This window comes from Microchirus variegatus (assembly GCF_963457635.1).
Source record: "Microchirus variegatus genome assembly, chromosome: 17".
NCBI classification, from domain to species: Eukaryota; Metazoa; Chordata; class Actinopteri; order Pleuronectiformes; family Soleidae; genus Microchirus; species Microchirus variegatus.
The window spans coordinates 7,660,529-7,685,605 of record NC_139818.1 but is presented as its reverse complement, the minus strand read 5'-3'; positions in this window follow the sequence as shown (position 1 = coordinate 7,685,605).

The window sequence follows — 25,077 nt, the reverse complement described above, 5'->3', positions numbered from 1 at the left end:
CATGTTCTGTACAGTAAAATAACTTTCTCTAAACAGTTCCGCTTCATACCAAGGACATTAACAACGTCAGACACGCACACACACACAGCCCAACGAGCTACATCATGGCTTTAAATTAATCCTTACAAAAAAGAACCAGACCTCCTTCTATGAACACATTTAAGATAAACTTGGATTATAATCCCGGAAAACACGCCTTACAGTGAAAAGACACAATCTCCCCACATTATTCGAACCTTCTCGGAGAAAACAGCCACGTTAACATACCGTTTAATATAATATATAATAACCATAATTGTTTAAAAGTGACGAAGAAACGAGCAGCTACCAATGGACACGCGCGTCACACACACAGTCTAAAAATAGCCCGGCCCTCAGCATGGAGGACAGAAACCATAAAAACTCACTCATAGCTTTAAATTAATCCTTACAAAAAAAAAACTTGTTTGGTCAATGTACAACAGCACAAACATGTTTATCAAAGCAAACATTTCCAGATGAAATAATTCTCACACGCACACACAAACGCAAGCACACACACACAAACGCACACACGCACGGCCTAACACTCAACGAGCTACATCATGGCTTTAAATTAATCCTTACAAAAGAGAACCAGACCTCCTTCTATGAACAACACATTTAAGATAAACTTGGATTATAATCCCAGAAAACACGCCTTACAGTGAAAAGACACAATCTCCCCACATTATTCGAACCTTCTCGGAGAAAACAGCCACGTTAACATACCGTTTAATATAATATATAATAACCATAATTGTTTAAAAGTGACGAAGAAACGAGCAGCTACTGATGGACACGCGCTTCACACACACAGTCTAAAAATAGCCCGGCCCTCAGCATGGAGGACAGAAACCATAAAAACTCACTCATAGCTTTAAATTAATCCTTACAAAAAAAAACATTGTTTGGTGAATGTACAACAGCACAGACATGTTTATCAAAGCAAACATTTCCAGATGAAATAATTCTCACACGCACACACACAAACGCAAGCACACACACACAAACGCACACACGCACGGCCTAACGCTCAACGAGCTACATCATGGCTTTAAATTAATCCTTACAAAAGAGAACCAGACCTCCTTCTATGAACAACACATTTAAGATAAACTTGGATTATAATCCCAGAAAACACGCCTTACAGTGAAAAGACACAATCTCCCCACATTATTCAAGCCTTCTCAGATAAAACGGCCACGTTAACATACCATTTAATATAATATATAATAACCATAATTGTTTAAAAGTGACGAAGAAACGAGCAGCGTATCCATGACGCGCTTCACACACACACACACAGTCTAAAAATAGACACACACGCACTGCACACACACAGCTCAAAGCAACACAAACACATGAAAAATGCTTCCACACTGCGTCAAAAGGAATGAAAAATATACCAATCTACACATCCGTGCACAGTAAAATATTTTCCTCTAAAAAACTTCACTGACAAACCAAGTGCACCACGAAGCCATGGACACACATGCTAACGCTAACAAGCTAAACGCTAAGGCTAACGAGCTAAGGAGCAACAAGAACAGCATACAAACACAAGTTTACTATCGATGAAACAACTTTCTGACATGAGCACATTCAAATTAACAGTAAAACAGCATGGTTTAATAATGAAAAAGTTGAGCTGCAGTTGTTCAAACATGTTAATGAGCAGATAAATACACAGAGCACAGAGAGAGACACAGTCTCAGTCTAAATATAGCCCAGGCCTCAGCTCGTAAAAACACATTATTGGAAGCTTTTCAAAAAAAACGGCCACTTTAACATTACATATAATATAATATATCAGTCACAGACAGGAATGAAAAATATACCAATTTACACATTTTCTGTACAGTAAAATAACTTTCTCTAAACAGTTCCGCTTCATACCAAGGACATTAACAACGTCAGACACGCACACACACACAGCCCAACGAGCAACATCATGGCTTTAAATTAATCCTTACAAAAAAGAACCAGACCTCCTTCAATAAACAACAAATTTAAGATAAACTTGGAATATAATCCCAGAAAACACACCTTACAGCGAAAAGACACAATCTCCCCACATTATTCAAGCCTTCTCAGACAAAACGGCCAGGTCAACATACCGTTTAATATAATAACCATAATTGTTTAAAAGTGACGAAGAAACGAGCAGCGTCTGATGACACGCTTCACACACAGTCTAAAAATAGCCCGGGCCTCAGCATGGAGGACAGAAACCATAAAAACTCACTCATTGCTTTAAATTAATCCTTACAAAAAAAAAACTTGTTTGGTCAATGTACAACAGCACAGACATGCTTCTCAAAGCAAACATTTCCAGATGAAATAATTCTCACTCACGCGCACACACAAACGCAAGCGCACACACACACACAAACGCGAGCCACATCATGGCTTTAAATTAATCCTTACAAAAAAGAACCAGACCTCCTTCAATAAACAACAAATTTAAGATAAACTTGGATTATAATCCCAGAAAACACGCCTTACAGTGAAAAGACACAATCTCCCCACATTATTCAAGCCTTCTCAGACAAAACGGCCACGTTAACACAATGTTTAATATAATATATAATAACCATAATTGTTTAAAAGTGACGAAGAAACGAGAAGCGTACCGATGACCTCACCAACCACTGTTTATCCGGGATCTTGAAGTGGAGCGGGTGAGCAGCTTTAAGTACCTCGGGGTCCACATCACTGAGGACTTCACGTGGACCACCAACACAACATAGCTGGTCAAGAAAGCACAGCAACGGCTGTATTTTCTGAGGAGGCTGAGGAAGTTTGGCATGTCGACAAAGATCCTCAGCAACTTCTACAGCTGTGTCGTGGAGAGCAGTCTGACCAACTGCATCACCGCGTGGTACGGCAGCACTGTGGCCATGGACCGCAAACGCCTGCAGAGAGTGGTAAAGACAGCTGAGAGGATCACCAGGTCTCCACTGCCCTCTCTGCACAGCATCTACCACCGCAGAGTCCACAGGAGAACTGCCACCATCATAAAGGACAGCACCCACCCACTTCTATATACATGGACTGTTTACACTCCACGCTGCACGCTGCCCAATTTAAACGCGTTGGTTCATTCCTCACAACTCATGTGGATGGACATTGTACTGTATGTAGAGCAAGAGCAAAAAAGGCTGCACGGAAATAAGACTTAACACCTGGGAGTCAGGGATCGTATGAATGGAGGCAAAAGCTGTCTGAGGCTGGAGTGTATCACAGGAGAACAGGATGTGGAGTGGGTGGACAGCTCCAGGCTGGAATACTCCATGCTCAGCTGGCACAGTCTTTTGTCAGCAGGTGTTCACTGTTCACCCACTCCACATGCAGACAACACCTATCCAAGCTGTCTGGGAAGTAGAAGAAGAAAAAGAAGGAGGGAAACAGATGGAGGAATGAGAGGAAGGCATCCAAGAGTACTGTAAGATTTGATCACATGAAATATCCTCCCTCTTTTCACACCTTGAGGCAAATGCAACTCTCATATAGTTGCACTGGCAGTTATTTACCATTAAGGCAAACACTCTATACTTAAAGGTGCATTGTGTAATAAATCTAAAGCAACTGGCTGTAAAATCCTCCTAATATGTCACAGAGACTCAGGAATAATGTTCATATAACATACTGAACTCACCAACAAAAACAGTCAGTGCAGCCAAAGTATTCGCATATGGCATGGACCGCCACCGCCCTGCCGTCCTGGAGCACAAGAGCGGGTACGGCAGCCACCGCTGCCGCCTGCCCCTTGCGCTGGAGCCCCATATCGGGGAGAGCAAATGCAGCCGCCTCATCAAAAATGAAGGACAGTTCTGTCAAATATCATGCATAAAGTTATTCTGTCTGATATGTCCATCCCAAGTCGACAGCTAACGTTACCATAAATTATAACACATCTTGATCTTTACAGAGAGAACAGAATTAACTTGTTATTCAAAAAAAGACCCCAAAAGTATTTTTGAATGTCTTGAAATTGTACACAGTCATAGTCAAGCATGCCCTGAACAAGAATCCATTGAAAATATTTCATCAGGAACTAGTTTAACTTGGGGTAACAGGGTATAATATGGGCTCTTTAAAAGTCATGTTGGTGCTCGTATTAGAATTGACAATAAGCCCTACAATAGTTTACCCAGTGACACCAATATGGATGCTTGAGGGTCCAGAAAAAGACTGGCACTTGCTCAAGCTTAAAAGGAAAGGAAAAGACCAAATAGATTTGGTAAGGGCATTTAAGTGTCATATAATGGGAGAATATAGTGAATTTATAATCATATATACAGATGGAGCTAAGGAACCTGAAACAGGAGTGACAGGATTTGGGGTAGCTGTACCAGCAAAGAGAATTGGACTAAATAGGAGAACATCAGATATGTTAGGGGTCTACACAGTGTTGATGGCACTAAGATGGGTAGAAGAGGCTAGACATAATAAGATACTGATTTGCTCTGATTCGTCATCAGTTCTATCGAGCATGAATTCATGTCATTCCAACAGCCGACAGGACGTACTGTATGAAGTTCTGCAGTCAGTAAATAGAATAATGAAGAGAGGAAATCAAATTAGATTTATGTAGGTACCAGCACATGTAGGAGTGAGGGGGAATGAGAGGGCAGATGAACTGGCAAAGAGGGCATTAAGGAAAAGTAGAGTAGAGATGGAAGTGAGTGTCAGTAAGGCAGAGGCTAAGAGTGTAATCTGGGGGAAAATCAATCAAATGTGGCAAGAGAGGTGTGATAGAGAGGGTAGAGGGAGGCGTCAGGGTTAACTCTGCATGAAAACCCAGATTATCGGCGCCGCTCACGCCAGATAACTGCCCCGAACGCCCGTGATTCTCAGCCATTATCAGCCGTCCTCCGCGACGTTCGCCTGTTCCCCATAACGCCAGATTATAGTTGAGAACGGACGGGGGGGGGGGGGTTGGTTGGGGGGTGTAGCGAGGGAGGGGGTGCGGGGGCCGCCCGCTCGCGAACCCCCGCTAGGTCCTCCTCATCAGACATCAGGTCAATTGTCGAGCTCAAGACCGGAAGGTAGCCGGTTCAATCCCCGACCAGTCCGCAGCTGAAGTGCTGTTGAGCAAGGCACCTAACCCCCTCACTGCTTCCCGAGCGCCGCTCACTGGCATGGCAGCTCACTGCGCTGGGTTACATGTTCTACACCTCGCTGTGTGTGTTCACTAACTCACTGCAGAATTGAATTTCCCCTTGCGGGACTTAAAGGGTTCTTAATCTTAAAATAATCTTAATCATCCTTGGTTAAAACAGCCCTCCTCGCTTTCAGCAGCTGGAAACACAAGTAGTACAATTAGTGCTGCTCCATGTGTGTATATATACACACACGTATGTATGTATGCGTTTGTCTAATTAACCAGTTAGTTTAGTAAAATGTTACGCTTAGTACTTAGTATTAAGGTCAAGAAAAAACATTTTTAAATCATGCACTGATTTCAATCGTACCCTCTTTCTTCTCTGTCTGCTCCGGGCTGCACCTCTCACTGCTCCTGATTGGGCCTCAAGGTCTGGCTGACTTTATCTGTTCATATGTAAGTTCTTCTGGAGTGTCTCATAGTGTCTTACATGCCGCTGACAAAAAGAGAGGCAACAGGCATTAATATATATATTTATATATATATATATATGTATTTAAAAAAACACCACAAACAAAACAATTTTTTAGATTAAAGTTACTTACATATAAAGACTCCAGAGTCTACTCCACACACATCCAGCCTTGCAGAGAGAGTTTCCACCGAATGTAAAGTCACAGCAGAATTGTGGGGCGAGTCAAGCTGAGTCTGTCCGCAAATAAAAAATACAGTCAGGTCAGATACATTGACTTATACTCCTACATAAAATGTCACGTTTTTTTTCCTTAAAATCTTACCCTTATATGGAGTCATAGCGCCTGTCGTTTCCCTTTGAGTTATGAAAACGAGAGAAACATATTTACTGCAATTTTGGGATTGTGCACCCCTCTTTTCCTCTTCAAATCAGAACAGCCACGGTTTGTTGCTCTGGATCCACAGCTGCTTCCTCCAGAGACACCAGTCTGACCTCCATGGACACCATTTTGGTGTCTGGGTCGCTATAGAGAAGATACATGTGTGAACATTTTATCCTCTTCAGTATTTAGATTCTACAAAATTACAATTCTACTTACTTTTGCTGTTCACATGTTTTTTCAAGGTCCCAATTGACAGCTGATTGGCACAGTTTTAGCGTCTGTTTGAGTGTCTGTATGGATAAAATGACCCTGGAATGGAAAATAGTAAAGATTAAAATAATATTACTGCCCGAAGTTTGAATAACAGTTCTCTGTGAAGCGGTTAGCACACACGCGGAGTGTTTTGGGAATGTAGCAGCGGCATTCCCATCAAAAATAAGATATCCACTCCGCTTTTGTGTCCTCGTCGACAGGAAGAAATTGGAGTGTCTGGTGTTGGTTATTACAACCTAATACAGAGCAAATACTCGCAGATTTATAAGAAACATGTTCATATTTACATCCATGAGACAGACACGCTGCTGTTTCTTCTTCTACCGCTTATATCCATCTATAGGTGCACTACCGCCCCCTAGGTGCATTACCACCCCTATGACAGACAATTTGACCCTCTATCTCATGGGTGTCAAACTCTGGCCCGCGGGCCAAATTTGGCCCGCCGTGTAATTTCATTTGGCCCTTGAGACAATATCAAATTAACATTAGAGCTGGCCCGCCGGTATTATACAGCGGCACCGCCGCTGTAACACCGCATTCACCGCTAATACTACAAATCCCATAATGTTCTGCTGTTGTTTTGTATTCATTGTTATTTTATTTTCAAATGTATTAGTTTGTGGAAAAAGTTAATGTTGATATTTACCTCAGAAGCCTGCAAATAGAAAATAGGCATTCAATTTTTTATTTAAATTTTATTTAATATGCCATTGATGTTTTGTCGTTTGTTTTTTGAAAGTTGATTTTGCACTATTAAGTTATATAAGCGTTGCTTGTTCCATATTCAGTGTTAAAGCAAATCAGTGTAGCAAACTGAGCAATAATTAACATTTTATTCATGGACTTTCTCTTGCTACTTCAAGGCTTGAATGTTTGATTCATTCATTATTGTTATTTTATTTTCAAATGTATTATTAGCATGTGGAAAAAGTTTATTTTGATATTTACCTCAGAAGGCTGCAAATAGAAAAGAGGCATTCAATTTTTATCCATCCATTATCTACGTCGCTTACCCTGTATTTAAGGTGCATTCAATTTTTATTTAAATTTTATTTGATATGCCATTTATATTTTTTAATTATTATTATTATTTGAAACTCGATTTTGCATGTCACTATAAAGTTATATAAGCCTTGATTGTTCAATATTCAATGCAAAACTTGTTTGGGTCCCTATTAAAAGGTTAATTTGTTCAACCTTGGCCCGCGGCTTTGTTCAGTTTAAAATTTTGGCCCACTCTGTATTTGAGTTTGACACCCCTGCTCTATCTGAACCAAGACCAGCTGTTATAAAGCAGTTTTTAGTTGTTAATGTCATGTCCAAAACCACTGCATTCAAACATGTCCTTGCTAAAGTTTCTTGGCTTGTCTCCATCCACACACACATTTTAATGACAGCCAGTAGAAGTTTGGAGTTTGCAGGGAACAGACACATCACACCCAGAATGGTTTCTCCCTGTAGAACACATTGCTTGAAGATGTGTTGTAAACACATCCACTGTGCAGTTAAGCTGTACTAGAGAAAAGGTGACAGTAGTCATACCACTCTGCACGCTGGCTGAAATTTAGAACAATTCAGTTCAAGTCTTGTGGCACTTTCTCTGGAAACCGCTGAAGTGTAAAAAATTCATATGTAGAACATTCTCTTCTTTTTGGGGGCAGTTTATATAGATATTGTTATACAATATAAAACATGTTAATTGTTTTAAACTGTCAGGCACCTTTATAGATTTTTATCAAAGTTATTGTCTTATGTTTTCTCATCATTCATAGTAAAGTTACCATGAACAGCTGGGAATCCACACACAATGTAAATACATGGCATGACTAAGTTTTTTTTTTTTAATGTTTTTTTTGGGCCTTTTTGCCTTTAATGATAGCGTAGTATAGAGAGACAGGAAACGGGAGGCAGAGAGATGGGGAATGACACGCAGGAAAGACCGCTTGGTGCTGGAATCGAACCAGGGTCGCCTGCAGCGAAGACATATGGTCTACCAACTGAGCCACTGCTGCCCCGGCATGACTGAGTTTAAAGGTGTGTTGGAATAATCCAGTTTTTAACCACATAATACAATTAAATAATACTCCAATTGTTCAAAGAAATAATGGCTCTTCAAAATGTAAAATTAAATTCCTTCTACAGGGAAACTATTGAGCAAAACTCAATGGCTCCTGAGACAGTATCTATTCCATGGAGACACACACTCCTGATTTGCATTTGAACAGATCACAACATGGTCATTTACATATGAAAACCTTACCCGCTCCTAGGAGCTGGGGGGGTGACTTTCTCACCTAGACTGCAAGTTTACGGCAAATCCTGGCAGTTATCGGCAACTGACTGAAACACCCAGTTGACTGGGAGTTTCACGGCAATTCTCAGGGACGATAACTGCCGAAAATCCCACTTTTCATGAAGTGAAATAGAGCAGGTATGAGACACAGGAGAGAGGAGGTCGTGGTGATGAGGTTAAGGTTAGGACACTGTGCACTGAATAAATCACTTAAATGAATAGGGAAGCATCAGACAGGATTGTGTGAGAGGTGTCAGGAAGAGGAAGAATCTGTGGAACACGTACTTTTGAGGTGTAGGGCATATGAGGCACATGGAGAGGAGATGGAAAATAATCTAAGGAAATTAGGGGATCAAGAATTTAATTTAAAAGGAGTATTGGAAATGAGGGAGAAAGCACAAGTTAGGGTAGTAATACATTTCTTACGGATTACGGGGCTATTTCATAGGGTATGAAATAGAAAACTGGTGGAATATATAGGATAAGAGTGAGTGTATGGTGTGAGGGTGGCCTGTATCTGGGCCACACTCCAGAGCAGAAGGGGGCGGTAATGCACCTGTAGATGGATGCCAACCGCCATAAAACTAAAAGAAGAAGAAGAAGCCAGAGAAACCCCTTTCCCTGGTTTCCCTCTAACTCACCTGCTGCATGTTACTGTGATTGCCTCCACTCAGTTCACTCAGCCTGGAGCAGTTCACCAGTTTGGAGGTTTGTTTGCTCTTGTCTTTGAGTCCTGACTGTCACATGTTAGCATTTGTGTTAGCCCATTAGTTTTTTGTTTGTTAGCAACTTAGCCCAGTAGTTTGTTGTATGTTATCCATTAGCATGTTGTTTGTTTGCATATTAGCATTGTATGTCAGTCGATTAGCTTTTTGTGTTGTATATTAGCATTTATGTCAGCCTATGGTTAGTTAGCATTTGTATGTTCGCTCATTAGATTTTAGTTTGTTAGCATGTTAGCATTTGTATGTTAGCTCACTAGCTTTTAGTTTGTTAGCATTTTCAGTTAGCCTGTTGATACTGGCTTGTTTAAATATAATTAACAATTTGGCGACAATGTTCTTAATTTAGAGATGAATTTGATGAAAAACCTTTGATGTTTGCAGTCCTCACACCTGCTGCAGCAGTAGCTAACGCTAGGTAGGAGGCAGCACATGGTGAGTGAAGTGTTTGCTCTGCACTTTCTCTTCTCTTATTAAAGTGCTAATCTCCAGTTATGTGACATTTTAGAATTTGACTCTACAGAGATTGTTGTTTTGCACTTTTTTCATGTTGTAAAAACATGTAAATTCAGCTCGTCATGAAGCTCTGCAGAAGCCTGATAACGAGCTGTTGATCTGAATCAGGTGTTGGAGCAGGACAACATGTAAAACATGGAGGACAGAGTTCCCTGAGGACCGGGGTCAGGAAACACTGCTCTAAACAGGCTCAGGTTAGCATTAGCTCACTGATGTTTGGTTTTTAAAAACATTTTTACAGTGTGCTGTGGTATCATATCACATTTGCTTTTTTTTCAGCTTATTTCCTGCTCTCATTCTTATCGTCCGTTTACCAGAACAGGCTTATTGCTCTTTGCTGCAAAACCCGGAACGGATTCCATGGACGGACGGGACTGGATTGGATTTGGGTTTCTGCTGTAAGTACAACAGAAAGCTCAGTTTCTAGGTTATTTGTAAGTGTACAAAAATCTCTATATATAGATATAATACTCTCTGTCTCTATATGTATATTTGTTACATACGTGTGTGTGTACATACGTGTGTGTGTACATAGATTAAGATTAAGAACCCTAAGATTAAAATTAAGAACGTGTGTGTGTATACGTGAATATAGTCACAAAGCACTGAATACGGTTCAAACACAGGTTGTTTTTTGATATATAAACAGACTCAGGGTTCACGTTTGTTTCATTTTTGAAATGAAATGTTTGGTGTGGTTTAAAAACAATGAAAGGATTTCAAAGGTGTGTGTAGAGGGGCCCCTCAAGTCAAACAGGTTTGGGTCCAATGATTTGTGTTCCTTGGCTTTATTTATGGTGTTTGTACAAACGAGGTTTACAAAGGTTTTTACTCTGAACTTCTTTCATAAAACATGTGGTATGGTGTCCTGTGAGTGTCAAATGTGCGGTGTTGAAAACAAGGTTTTGCCAGAGTTGAAAGGTTTTTTTTAACTGTGGTGTTTGACTTAGCACTGTGCTGTATATAAAGGTTTGTGTCTTTTTGGTTTGGTGTGAGGTATTATACAGCGGCACCGCCGCTGTAACACCGCATTCACCGCTAATACTACAAATCCCATAATGTTCTGCTGTTGCTTTGTATTCATTATTTTACTTTCAAATTCATTAGTTTGTGGAAAAAGTTAATGTTGATATTTACCTCAGAAGGCTGCAAATAGAAAATAGGCATTCAATTTTTTATTTAAATTTTATTTAAATAAAAAAAGTCACCCAGTTGACTGGGAGTTTCACGGCAATTCTCAGGGACGATAACTGCCGAAAATCCCACTTTTCATGAAGTGAAATAGAGCAGGTATGAGACACAGGAGAGAGGAGGTCGTGGTGATGAGGTTAAGGTTAGGACACTGTGCACTGAATAAATCACTTAAATGAATAGGGAAGCATCAGACAGGATTGTGTGAGAGGTGTCAGGAAGAGGAAGAATCTGTGGAACACGTACTTTTGAGGTGTAGGGCATATGAGGCACATGGAGAGGAGATGGAAAATAATCTAAGGAAATTAGGGGATCAAGAATTTAATTTAAAAGGAGTATTGGAAATGAGGGAGAAAGCACAAGTTAGGGTAGTAATACATTTCTTACGGATTACGGGGCTATTTCATAGGGTATGAAATAGAAAACTGGTGGAATATATAGGATAAGAGTGAGTGTATGGTGTGAGGGTGGCCTGTATCTGGGCCACACTCCAGAGCAGAAGGGGGCGGTAATGCACCTGTAGATGGATGCCAACCGCCATAAAACTAAAAGAAGAAGAAGAAGCCAGAGAAACCCCTTTCCCTGGTTTCCCTCTAACTCACCTGCTGCATGTTACTGTGATTGCCTCCACTCAGTTCACTCAGCCTGGAGCAGTTCACCAGTTTGGAGGTTTGTTTGCTCTTGTCTTTGAGTCCTGACTGTCACATGTTAGCATTTGTGTTAGCCCATTAGCTTTTTGTTTGTTAACATCTTAGCCCAGTAGTTTTTTGTATGTTAGCTATTAGCATTTTGTTTGTTTGCATATTAGCATTGTATGTCAGTCCATTAGCTTTTTGTATATTAGCCCATTAACTTTTTGTGTTGTATATTAGCATTTATGTCAGCCTATGGTTAGTTGGCATCTGTATGTTCGCTCAGTAGCTTTTAGTTTGTTAGCATGTTAGCATTTGTGTTAGCCCATTAGTTTTTTGTTTGTTAGCAACTTAGCCCAGTAGTTTGTTGTATGTTATCCATTAGCATGTTGTTTGTTTGCATATTAGCATTGTATGTCAGTCCATTAGCTTTTTGTGTTGTATATTAGCATTTATGTCAGCCTATGGTTAGTTAGCATTTGTATGTTCGCTCATTAGATTTTAGTTTGTTAGCATGTTAGCATTTGTATGTTAGCTCACTAGCTTTTAGTTTGTTAGCATTTTCAGTTAGCCTGTTGATACTGGCTTGTTTAAATATAATTAACAATTTGGCGACAATGTTCTTAATTTAGAGATGAATTTGATGAAAAACCTTTGATGTTTGCAGTCCTCACACCTGCTGCAGCAGTAGCTAACGCTAGGTAGGAGGCAGCACATGGTGAGTGAAGTGTTTGCTCTGCACTTTCTCTTCTCTTATTAAAGTGCTAATCTCCAGTTATGTGACATTTTAGAATTTGACTCTACAGAGATTGTTGTTTTGCACTTTTTTCATGTTGTAAAAACATGTAAATTCAGCTCGTCATGAAGCTCTGCAGAAGCCTGATAACGAGCTGTTGATCTGAATCAGGTGTTGGAGCAGGACAACATGTAAAACATGGAGGACAGAGTTCCCTGAGGACGGGGGTCAGGAAACACTGCTCTAAACAGGCTCAGGTTAGCATTAGCTCACTGATGTTTGGTTTTTAAAAACATTTTTACAGTGTGCTGTGGTATCATATCACATTTGCTTTTTTTTCAGCTTATTTCCTGCTCTCATTCTTATCGTCCGTTTACCAGAACAGGCTTATTGCTCTTTGCTGCAAAACCCGGAACGGATTACATGGACGGACGGGACTGGATTGGATTTGGGTTTCTGCTGTAAGTACAACAGAAAGCTCAGTTTCTAGGTTATTTGTAAGTGTACAAAAATCTCTATATATAGATATAATACTCTCTGTCTCTATATGTATATTTGTTTCATACGTGTGTGTGTACATACGTGTGTGTGTACATAGATTAAGATTAAGAACCCTAAGATTAAAATTAAGAACGTGTGTGTGTATACGTGAATATAGTCACAAAGCACTGAATACGGTTCAAACACAGGTTGTTTTTTGATATATAAACAGACTCAGGGTTCACGTTTGTTTCATTTTTGAAATGAAATGTTTGGTGTGGTTTAAAAACAATGAAAGGATTTCAAAGGTGTGTGTAGAGGGGCCCCTCAAGTCAAACAGGTTTGGGTCCAATGATTTGTGTTCTTTGGCTTTATTTATGGTGTTTGTACAAACGAGGTTTACAAAGGTTTTTACTCTGAACTTCTTTCATAAAACATGTGGTATGGTGTCCTGTGAGTGTCAAATGTGCGGTGTTGAAAACAAGGTTTTGCCAGAGTTGAAAGGTTTTTTTTAACTGTGGTGTTTGACTTAGCACTGTGCTGTATATAAAGGTTTGTGTCTTTTTGGTTTGGTGTGAGGTTTTTCCTGTTGTGCATCAAAAGGTTCAAACTACAAAGTGGTTTCATCAAATCTAAAAGCCCTCAGGTTTTGGTCTTCAAGACAAAAGGTGTCAATGGTGTGTTTTTACTTTCTGGGTTTTTCTCTGGGTAAACCAATTTAAAATGGCTGAAAGCTGAATGAAATGGTTTTGATAACATTCAAACAGGTTTGATCTGTGTGGTGTACTTTGGTTATTTTTGGTGTTCGTACAAACCCGGTTTAGAAAAAACAACTTAAAGCCGTTTTGCTCAATGGGATTTATCATCTCAAAGGTGTTTTGGTTTAAGGTTGCTTACTTTTGGTGTTTGATTACATGGCATACTGAGGGGCTTTGGTTTGAGTGTCAAATGTGTGGTATTTAAAGTTTTAAACACAAGAGGGCGCTGGTATGGGACAAAGTGGAGTAAATGCCACTGCGCTGTATAGTGGGAGGTTTTTCCTGCTGTGCATAAAAAGGTGAACTACTTTGGAATCAAGGACCCAACATGGCTTCAATCTCCAAGTTCCAAAGATGGTGAGTAAACCAGACTCCTCCTCTGATATGAGACACTGATGTTTGCTGCTGCTTTAGTTTTTGTTGTTTTCATATCTGTTCCAGAATCAAGACCCGACATGGACCTTGTGATGGAACGGTCACGCTTGGTGGACGTTCAGGACAACTTTGACCAACTCTCTGAACTCTGATTGGACGGAACTCTCAAAACGTGACGGCGAAAAAAAAATCTGCTCACAAGGACGGACAAACTGGAATCATGGCTTGGAAATGCAAAAGTAACTTTCTGGACAACTTCGTCAACACGATGATGCAGCAAATGGAGGAATTGATTCACCTCAGTGAATCTACTCTTGGAAAATGGATGGATCTGCATGATGATCTTTGAGGAAATGGGATCAGTGGATTCAAAACCTGGAGGAACGGAACACAAGAATCTGAAAAAAACCCAACATGAACTGCACAAAATGGCCTCCTTGTGGTCGTCCAACCAAAACCACTGACTTACAAAAGTTACCTCCTCTTGTCCTTTCTGTCCTCCTCCCATTCCACCCCAACCGGTCGAGGCAGACGGCCGCACACTTTTGAGTCTGGTTCTGCCAGAGATTTCTTCCTGTTAAAAGGGAGTTTTTTCTCTCCACTGTTGCCACGATTGCTTGCTCATTGTGTGAATTGTTGGGTTTCTCTTCTCTCTAATATTATGAATGATTAAAAAAAAAAAAAAAAGAGTGCAAGTCCGACTGTCACCTCCATGTCGTTAACGCTAACGACGGCGGCAAACGATAAGTTTACCAGGACATTTGTGACTTATTTGAAATGTTGATCTTTTTGAGTAAATGTTAATGTGTAGAATGTGTTTGAATGTTTGTTTGTCGTCGTTGTGACGATAAAGTCCAGTTAATTTTCACTTCATGTGTTTTCATGTGTCCAGAAACGGCAGCAAAACATGGACTGGATTTCACCGACTGGACTTGATGTGGTTTCCCTGTGAGTCGACAAACTCATATTTATTTCCTTGCTGTCCTTTTATTGCATTCCTTTTCTCATTCCTTCCATTCTTTTTCATTTCTTTCAGCCCTTTCTTTTTGCCATTGCTCCTATATTTTCATTCTTTTTTCTTTCCTCCATCTCTACTTTCATCCCTGTGTTCTCTCCTTCTCTAATGGACTTTATTGCTTCCTTCCTTTTTCTGATTAAATGAGGTTTTAGTCCAACCAGCAGGGGGCGTCACAGCCACTTCAGCCTCAGTGAGTGAAGCTGAGTCTTTTTTCTTTTCCATTTCTAATTCACAGTGTAAGTGGTTTAAAGCCAACAGGGTTTATGAAGAATAAGTTCTTGTTTTTATTGTTATTTAAAGCTAACTGTATTTTCTTCTCTGTATTGTTTTATTGCGTTGAAGAGAAGAGCCTGTGATTGTTTGACTTTAATTTCTACTTAAACTTTATATGTTTCTTTGATGCCATTTTGTTTCTTTTCTGCTTTGTGTTGATGTTTTTTCCATCTTGAATCTTTTGTGTTAAATAAATAAGTCACTTATTTGAAGTCTCTGGCTCTTTCACTCACACTCACTCTGCTGAACTGGCTGAACAAATGTGTGCCACAGTCTGGCCCTCGGTGAAACTCTGTATGGCCTGAACCCTGAATGTTTTCTCATGTTATTTATGGGCTGGCAGTGACTTAAACACACATCTGTGTTTATCACACGTTGTTTGTTTGCTAATGATTTTGCTAATTTTCCTCACATTCCAACAATTCAGCAGCTTTGAATACATTTTTCATCTACACGTAATGTCACCTTTGTCCACTGGAGGTCAGGTTTTTGCAGTTCTGTTTTATGATTAATTATTTATGGCTTGGCAGGGTCTTAAACATAAAAAAACTGTTTCCCTCACAAAAGTTACTATTTATTTCACCAGTTTAGCAGCTCTAAATCTCATGTGACCTTACATGTAATGTCAAACGTGTCCACCAGAGGGCAGTTTCAACATGTAAACACATTTCAAGATCCTCTTCACCACCTACAAATCCTTCTTACCTTCAGACCTCCTCCATTCACTCACACCGAACACGCTGCACCGTCAAACATCTGTGTAGCCCCAGTTAAGCCCCTCAATCATTTTATTTTAGATTTTATAAAATATAAAATATAGATGTTTTTTTGAAGTTAAACATTTAAAAAGTTCAAGTAGCCATTCTGTTCCAATCCAATCCCTGTGTGTGAGTGAGAATGGAATAGGTGAGGGCGGGTCGTAACTGTGGAGCTTCGGGTGCTGTCCGTGGTGCTGAAAGGCTGCTTTGTTAGATGAGTGTGTGACTTTTTTTTCTTTTTTTTTCCTCTACATGTAAAGTGACTTTTGTGATAGAGGAGGGAAGTGTGATGGAGCCTTGAGGGATTCTGGACTCATCACCAGGCTCGCTTCTCCTCGGCCTCAAATCTCCAAGGACCTGAAACACAAGGTCCTTGAAACTGTAGGGATGTTTTTAAGGTAGAACATTAGCTGAAAGGATGTTGTCGATGAATTCGTTCTTCATTGATGAAGCAGAGCATGAGAGAGAATAGATCAAAGCAGGAGAAACATCTTCTACATACGTAGAGTAAGATTAGAAGTAAGAGGAAGATTCTATTGAATAATATCTCAAATATCCAATGCCTTACCTGAACATTACTGGGCTCAGAGATGGAGAAGCTGGTCTCCTGAAAGTTGCTGCCATCTGCTGGTTTACCAGACAACGCCAGATCGGTCCTGCTGGATCTCAGTGCAGCATTTGATACGATAGATCATGAGATCCTGCTACATAGACTAGAACAAGATGTTGTGATTAGAGGATCTGCACTTGTCTGGTTCAAGTCCTATTTATGGGACAGATTTCAGTTTGTTAGTGTAAACGAGGACTACTCCATATTCACTAAGGTCAACTACGGAGTTCCTCAGGGTTCCGTGCTCGGACCTATTCTTTTTACCCTGTACATGCTGCCATTAGGCAAAATTATCAGGAAACACAACATAGATTTCCATTGTTATGCAGACGACACCCAGCTATATGTATCTGTACGACCGGACGACCCAAACCCATCTATTAAACTCCAGGATTGTCTCATAGACATACAAACGTGGATGACTCGGAACGCTCTGATGCTTAACACAGAACAAACTGAGGTCATGGTCCTTGGGCCAAAAGATATAAGAGCACCACTTTGAAGTGGAGCTCTAAACCGAGGCAGTGACACTTCAGTCCACTGCACTACAGTAAGGAACCTAGGAGTCCTGTTTGACCAGGATTTATCACTGGATGAACACATTAAGCATATATGTAGAACAGCCTTCTTCCACCTTCGCAACATTAAGACAATTAGAAATATTATATCACGACAAGACTCTGAGAAACTTATCCATGCCTTTATAACCTCTAGGCTGGATTACTGTAACTCCTTACTGTCTGGATGTCCTAGTAAATCCCTGAGAAGCCTTCAACTTGTCCAGAACGCAGCAGCACGGATACTAACTGGAACCAGTTGACGTGATTATACAACTCCTGTCTTGGCTTCTCTTCACTGGCTCCCAGTGAAAAGTAGAATAGATTTTAAAATACTTCTACTCACATACAAGGCAATGAATAATCAGGCACCTTATTATATTTGTGACTTAATCACTTTATATCAACCCAATAGACCCTGAACTCCGGTCTACTGGTTTTCTTAAAATAACTAAAAGTAGAATCGGTGGTAGAACATTTAGCTACCAGGCTCCTCTCCTGTGGAACCAACTTCTGCTTTCAGTCAGACAGTCTGACTCTGTCTCTGCCTTTAAGGTGAGACTGAAAACCTACCTCTTTAACATAGACTATAGTCGAAGCTAGATCAGGTATGTCCTGATTAGAATAGTCTATCTTATGCTGCCATAGGCTTAGACTGCTGGGGGAATTTCCCATCATGCACTTAGAATGAGCACACAGACTTTGCACGAGCCGCACTTTCTCTACCCCGTCCTCGATTTCTCAACCCTCACCACTTACCCGATGTCCCCCCATGACATGTAGACCATAAATCCACATGTAGACCATAAATCCACATCTAGCACATAAATCCACATGTAGACCATAAATCCACATGTAGCACATAAATCCACATGCAGACCATACATCCACATGTAGACCATACATCCACATGTAGACCATAAATCCACATGTAGCACATAAATCCACATGTAGACCATAAATTCACATGTAGACCCTCTCTAACTGATGTTTAATCTCTTACAGTTCTGCTGACACCAGTGAACGACATGAGGTCAGGACAGGAAAGAGGACTCCTTCATCTTCAAGTCTCTGACCACAACATCCTTCACTACAGGCTGTGACAGATGATCCTGGCATTTAAAGACTTTTCACTTTTTATTCTTTGTCATTGTGTATTGTATGTTTTTGGTAACATCTACGTCTGTCCGTCCAGGGGAGTGGATCCCTCACCTGTGGTTCTCCCTAAGGTTTCTACCCTTTTCCCTGTTACAAGAGTTTTTTCGCTGGTAGTTTTTCCTGACCCTGGTCGAAGGTCTAAGGACAGAGGATGTTACCAACCCTGTGAAGTCCCTGAGACAAACTATGTTTTGTAAACTGTGGGCTATACAAAAAATAAAAAATGATTGATTGATTGATTTAACAGAAAAAAACAAAAGTATCTTGGAATGTCTTGAAATTGTACACAGTCATAGTCAACGACACCCTGAACAAGAATCCGTTGAAAATATTTGCATATCTCTTAAGGAATATTTTTAATGAATTTTTGAAAATCAGGAAAGCGACCCATGCACTTAGGCAGTGACTTAACTTTTGATGTTTTTGGTTTGTTTTTAAAGCATTAAAGCTGCAGGAGTTCATCCATGTCGCCCAGTCGCTGGAAACAAACGTTTGGACACCATGGATCACACAGCAGAAAATCAGGTGAGACGGAGGAAACGATCCATTTGCCCTGATGCACTTAGTGACTTGATTTTTTTTTCAAAAAAGACCCCAAAAGTATCTTGGAATGTCTTGAAATTGTACACAGTCATAGTCAAGCATGCCCTGAACAAGAATCCGTTGAAAATATTTGCATATCTCTTAAGGAATATTTTGAATGAATTTTTGAAAAACAGGAAAGCGATCCATGCACTTAGGCAGTGACTTAACTTTTTATTCAAAAAAGACCCCAAAAGTATCTTGGAATGTCTTGAAATTGTACACAGCCTAAGTGCAGGCCTCATTTTCAAAATTCATTAAAAATATTCCTTAAGAGATATGCAAATATTTTCAATGGATTCTTGTTCAGGGCGTCGTTGACTATGACTGAGTACAATTTCAAGACATTCCAACATACTTGGAATGTCCAAGTGCATGGATCGCTTACCTGATTTTCAAAAGTTCATTAAAAATATTCTTCAAGAGATATGCAAATATATTCAACGGATTCTTGTTCAGGGCATGCTTGACTATGACTGTGTACAATTTCAAGACATTCCAAGATAATTTTGGGGTCTTTTTTGAATAAAAAGTGAAGTCACTGCCTAAGTGCACAGACTTTCCTCATTTTCAAAAATTCATTAAAAATATTCCTTAAGAGATATGCAAATATTTTCAATGGATTCTTGTGCAGGGCGTCGTTGACTATGACTGAGTACAATTTCAAGACATTCCAACATACTTGGAATGTCCAAGTGCATGGATCGTTTTCCGGATTTTCAAAAATTCATTAAAAATATTCTTCAAGAGATATGCAAATATATTCAACAGATTCTTGTTTAGGGCATGCTTGACTATGACTGTGTACAATTTCAAGACATTCCAAGATACTTTTGGGGTCTTTTTTGACGAAAAAGTTTAGTCACTGCCTAAGTGCATGGATCACTTTCCTGATTTTCAAAAATTCATTAAAAATATTCCTTAAGCGATATACAAATATTTTCAACGGATTCTTGTTCAGGGCGTCGTTGACTATAACTGGGTACAACTTCAAGACATTCCAACATACTTGGAATGTCCAAGTGCATGGATCGCTTTCCTGATTTTCAAAAGTTCATTAAAAATATTCTTCAAGAGATATGCAAATATATTCAACGGATTCTTGTTCAGGGCATGCTTGACTATGACTGTGTACAATTTCAAGACATTCCAAGATACTTTTGGGGTCTTTTTTGAATAAAAAGTTAAGTCACTGCCTAAATTCAGAGACTTTCCTCATTTTCAAAAATTCATCAAAAATATTCCTTAAGAGATATGCAAATATTTTCAATGGATTCTTGTTCAGGGCGTCATTGACTATGACTGAGTACAATTTCAAGACATTCCAACATACTTGGAATGTCCAAGTGCATGGATCGCTTTCCGGATTTTCAAAAATTCATTAAAAATATTCCTTAAGCGATATACAAATATTTTCAACGGATTCTTGTTCAGGGCGTCGTTGACTATGACTGAGTACAATTTCAAGACATTCCAACATACTTGGAATGTCCAAGTGCATGGATCGCTTTCATGATTTTCAAAAGTTCATTAAAAATATTCTTCAAGAGATATGCAAATATATTCAACGGATTCTTGTTCAGGGCATGCTTGACTATGACTGTGTACAATTTCAAGACATTCCAAGATACTTTTGGGGTCTTTTTTGAATAAAAAGTTAAGTCACTGCCTAAGTGCACAGACTTTCCTCACTTTCAAAAATTCATTAAAAATGGTCCTTAAGAGATATGCAAATATTTTCAATGGATTCTTGTTCAGGGCGTCGTTGACTATGACTGAGTACAATTTCAAGACATTCCAACATACTTGGAATGTCCAAGTGCATGGATCGCTTTCCTGATTTTCAAAAGTTCATTAAAAATATTCTTCGAGAGATATGCAAATATATTCAACAGATTCGTGTTCAGGGCATGCTTGACTATGACTGTGTACAATTTCAAGACATTCCAAGATACTTTTGGGGTCTTTTTTGAATAAAAAGTTAAGTCACTGCCTAAGTGCACAGACTTTCCTCATTTTCAAAAATTCATTATAAATATTCCTTATGAGATATGCAAATATTTTCAATGGATTATTGTTCAGGGCGTCGTTGACTATGACTGAGTACAATTTCAAGACATTCCAACATACTTGGAATGTCCAAGTGCATGGATCGCTTTCTGAATTTTCAAAAATTCATTAAAAATATTCTTCAAGAGATATGCAATATTCAACGGATTCTTGTTTGAGGAATGCTTGACTATGACTGTGTACAATTTCAAGACATTCCAAGATACTTTTGGGGTCTTTTTTGACGAAAAAGTTAAGTCACTGCCTAAGTGCATGGATCGCTTTCCTGATTCTTAAAAATTCATAAAAAATATTTTTTAAGCGATATGCAAATATTTTCAACGGATTCTTGTTCAGGGCGTCGTTGACTATGAATGAGTACAATTTCAAGACATTCCAACATACTTAGAATGTCCAAGTGCATGGATCGCTTTCCTGATTTTCAAAAGTTCATCAAAAATATTCTTCAAGAGATATGCAAATATATTCAACGGATTCTTGTTCAGGGCATGCTTGACTATGACTGTGTACAATTTCAAGACATTCCAAGATACTTTTGGGGTCTTTTTTGAATAAAAAGTGAAGTCACTGCCTAAGTGCACAGACTTTCCTCATTTTCAAAAATTCATTATAAATATTCCTTAAGAGATATGCAAATATTTTCAATGGATTCTTGTTCAGGGCGTCGTTGACTATGACTGAGTACAATTTCAAGACATTCCAACATACTTGGAATGTCCAAGTGCATGGATCGCTTTCCGGATTTTCAAAAATTCATTAAAAATATTCTTCAAGAGATATGCAAATATATTCAACGGATTCTTGTTCAGGGCATGCTTGAATATGACTGTGTACAATTTCAAGACATTCCAAGATACTTTTGGGGTCTTTTTTGAATAAAAAGTTAAGTCACTGCCTAAGTGCACAGACTTTCCTCATTTTCAAAAATTCATTAAAAATATTCCTTAAGAGATATGCAAAAATTTTCAATGGATTCTTGTTCAGGGCGTCGTTGACTATGACTGGGTACAATTGCAAGACATTCCAACATACTTGGAATGTCCAAGAGCATGGATCGCTTACCTGATTTTCAAAAGTTAATTAAAAATATTCTTCAAGAGATATGCAAATATATTCAACGGATTCTTGTTCAGGGCATGCTTGACTATGACTGTGTACAAATTCAAGACATTCCAAGATACTTTTGGGGTCTTTTTTGACGAAAAAGTTAAGTAACTGCCTAAGTGCATGGATCGCTTTCCTGATTTTCAAAAATTCATTGAAAATATTCCTTAAGCGATATGCAAATATTTTCAACGGATTCTTGTTCAGGGCGTCGTTGACTATGACTGAGTACAATTTCAAGACATTCCAACATAATTGGAATGTCCAAGTGCATGGATCGCTTTCCTGATTTTCAAAAGTTCATTAAAAATATTCTTCAAGAGATATGCAAATATATTCAACGGATTCTTGTCCAGGGCATGCTTGACTATGACTGTGTACAATTTCAAGACATTCCAAGATACTTTTGGGGTCTTTTTTGAATAAAAAGTTAAGTCACTGCCTAAGTGCACAGACTTTCCTCATTTTCAAAAATTCATTAAAAATATTCCTTAAGAGATATGCAAAAATTTTCCATGGATTCTTGTTCAGGGCATCGTTGACTATGACTGAGTACAATTTCAAGACATTCCGACATACTTGGAATGTCCAAGAGCATGGATCGCTTACCTGATTTTCAAAAGTTAATTAAAAATATTCTTCAAGAGATATGCAAATATATTCAACGGATTCTTGTTCAGGACATGCTTGACTATGACTGTGTACAATTTCAAGACATTCCAAGATACTTTTGGGGTCTTTTTTGAATAAAAAGTTAAGTCACTGCCTAAGTGCACAGACTTTCCTCATTTTCAAAAATTCATTAAAAATATTCCTTAAGAGATATGCAAATATTTTCAATGGATTCTTGTTCAGGGCGTCGTTGACTATGACTGAGTACAATTTCAAGACATTCCAACATACTTGGAATGTCCAAGTGCATGGATCGCTTTCTGGATTTTCAAAAATTCATAAAAAGTATTCTTCAAGAGATATGCAAATATATTCAACGGATTCTTGTTCAGGACATGCTTGACTATGACTGTGTACAATTTCAAGACATTCCAAGATACTTTTGGGGTCTTTTTTGAATAAAAAGTTAAGTCACTGCCTAAGTGCACAGACTTTCCTCATTTTCAAAAATTCATTAAAAATATTCCTTAAGAGATATGCAAATATTTTCAATGGATTCTTGTTCAGGGCGTCGTTGACTATGACTGAGTACAATTTCAAGACATTCCAACATACTTGGAATGTCCAAGTGCATGGATCGCTTTCCGGATTTTCAAAAATTAATAAAAAATATTCCTTAAGCAATATGCAAATATTTTCAATGGATTCTTGTTCAGGGCGTCGTTGACTATGACTGAGTACAATTTCAAGACATTCCAACATACTTGGAATGTCCAAGTGCATGGATCGCTTTCCTGATTTTCAAAAGTTCATTAAAAATATTCTTCAAGAGATATGCAAATATATTCAACGGATTCTTGTTCAGGGCATGCTTGACTATGACTGTGTACAATTTCAAGACATTCCAAGATACTTTTGGGGTCTTTTTTGAATAAAAAGTTAAGTCACTGCCTAAGTGCATGGATCGCTTTCCTGATTTTCAAAAATTAATTAAAAATATTCCTTAAGCGATATGCAAATTTTTTCAATGGATTCTTCTTCAGGGCGTCGTTGACTATGACTGAGTACAATTTCAAGACATTCCAACATACTTGGAATGTCCAAGTGCATGGATCGCTTTCCGGATTTTCAAAAATTCATTAAAAATATTCCTTAAGCGATATGCAAATATTTTCAATGGATTCTTGTTCAGGGCGTCGTTGACTATGACTGAGTACAATTTCAAGACATTCCAACACACTTGGAATGTCCAAGTGCATGGATCGCTTTCCTGATTTTCAAAAGTTCATTAAAAAATATTCTTCAAGAGATATGCAAATATATTCAACGGATTCTTGTTCAGGGCATGCTTGACTATGACTGTGTACAATTTCAAGACATTCCAAGATACTTTTGGGGTCTTTTTTGAATAAAAAGTTAAGTCACTGCCTAAGTGCACAGACTTTCCTCATTTTCAAAAATTCATTAAAAATTTTCCTTAAGAGATATGCAAATATTTTCAATGGATTCTTGTTCAGGGCGTCGTTGACTGCGACTGAGTACAATTTCAAGACATTCCAACATACTTGGAATGTCCAAGTGCATGGATCGCTTTCCTGATTTTCAAAAGTTCATCAAAAATATTCTTCAAGAGATATGCAAATATATTCAACAGATTCTTGTTCAGGGCATGCTTGACTATGACAGTGTACAATTTCAAGACATTCCAAGATACTTTTGGAGTCTTTTTTGAATAAAAAGTTAAGTCACTGCCTAAGTGCACAGACTTTCCTCATTTTCAAAAATTCATTAAAAATATTCCTTAAGAGATATGCAAATATTTTCAATGGATTCTTGTTCAGGGCAGGCTTGACTATGACTGTGTACAATTTCAAGACATTCCAAGATACTTTTGGGGTCTTTTTTGAATAAAAAGTTAAGTCACTGCCTAAGAGCACAGACTTTCCTCATTTTCAAAAATTCATTAAAAATATTCCTTAAGAGATATGCAAATATTCTCAATGGATTCTTGTTCAGGGCGTCGTTGACTATGACTGAGTAGAATTTCAAGACATTCCAAGATACTTTTGGGGTCTTTTTTGAATAAAAAGTTAAGTCACTGCCTAAGTGCACAGACTTTCCCCATTTTCAAAAATTCATTAAAAATATTCCTTAAGAGATATGCACATATTTTTAATGGATTCTTGTTCAGGGCGTCGTTGACTATGACTGAGTACAATTTCAAGACATTCCAACATATTTGGAATGTCCAAGTGCATGGATCGCTTTCCGGATTTTCAAAGATTCATTAAAAATATTCTTCAAGAGATATGCAAATATATTCAACGGATTCTTGTTCGGGGCAAGCTTGACTATGACTGTGTACAATTTC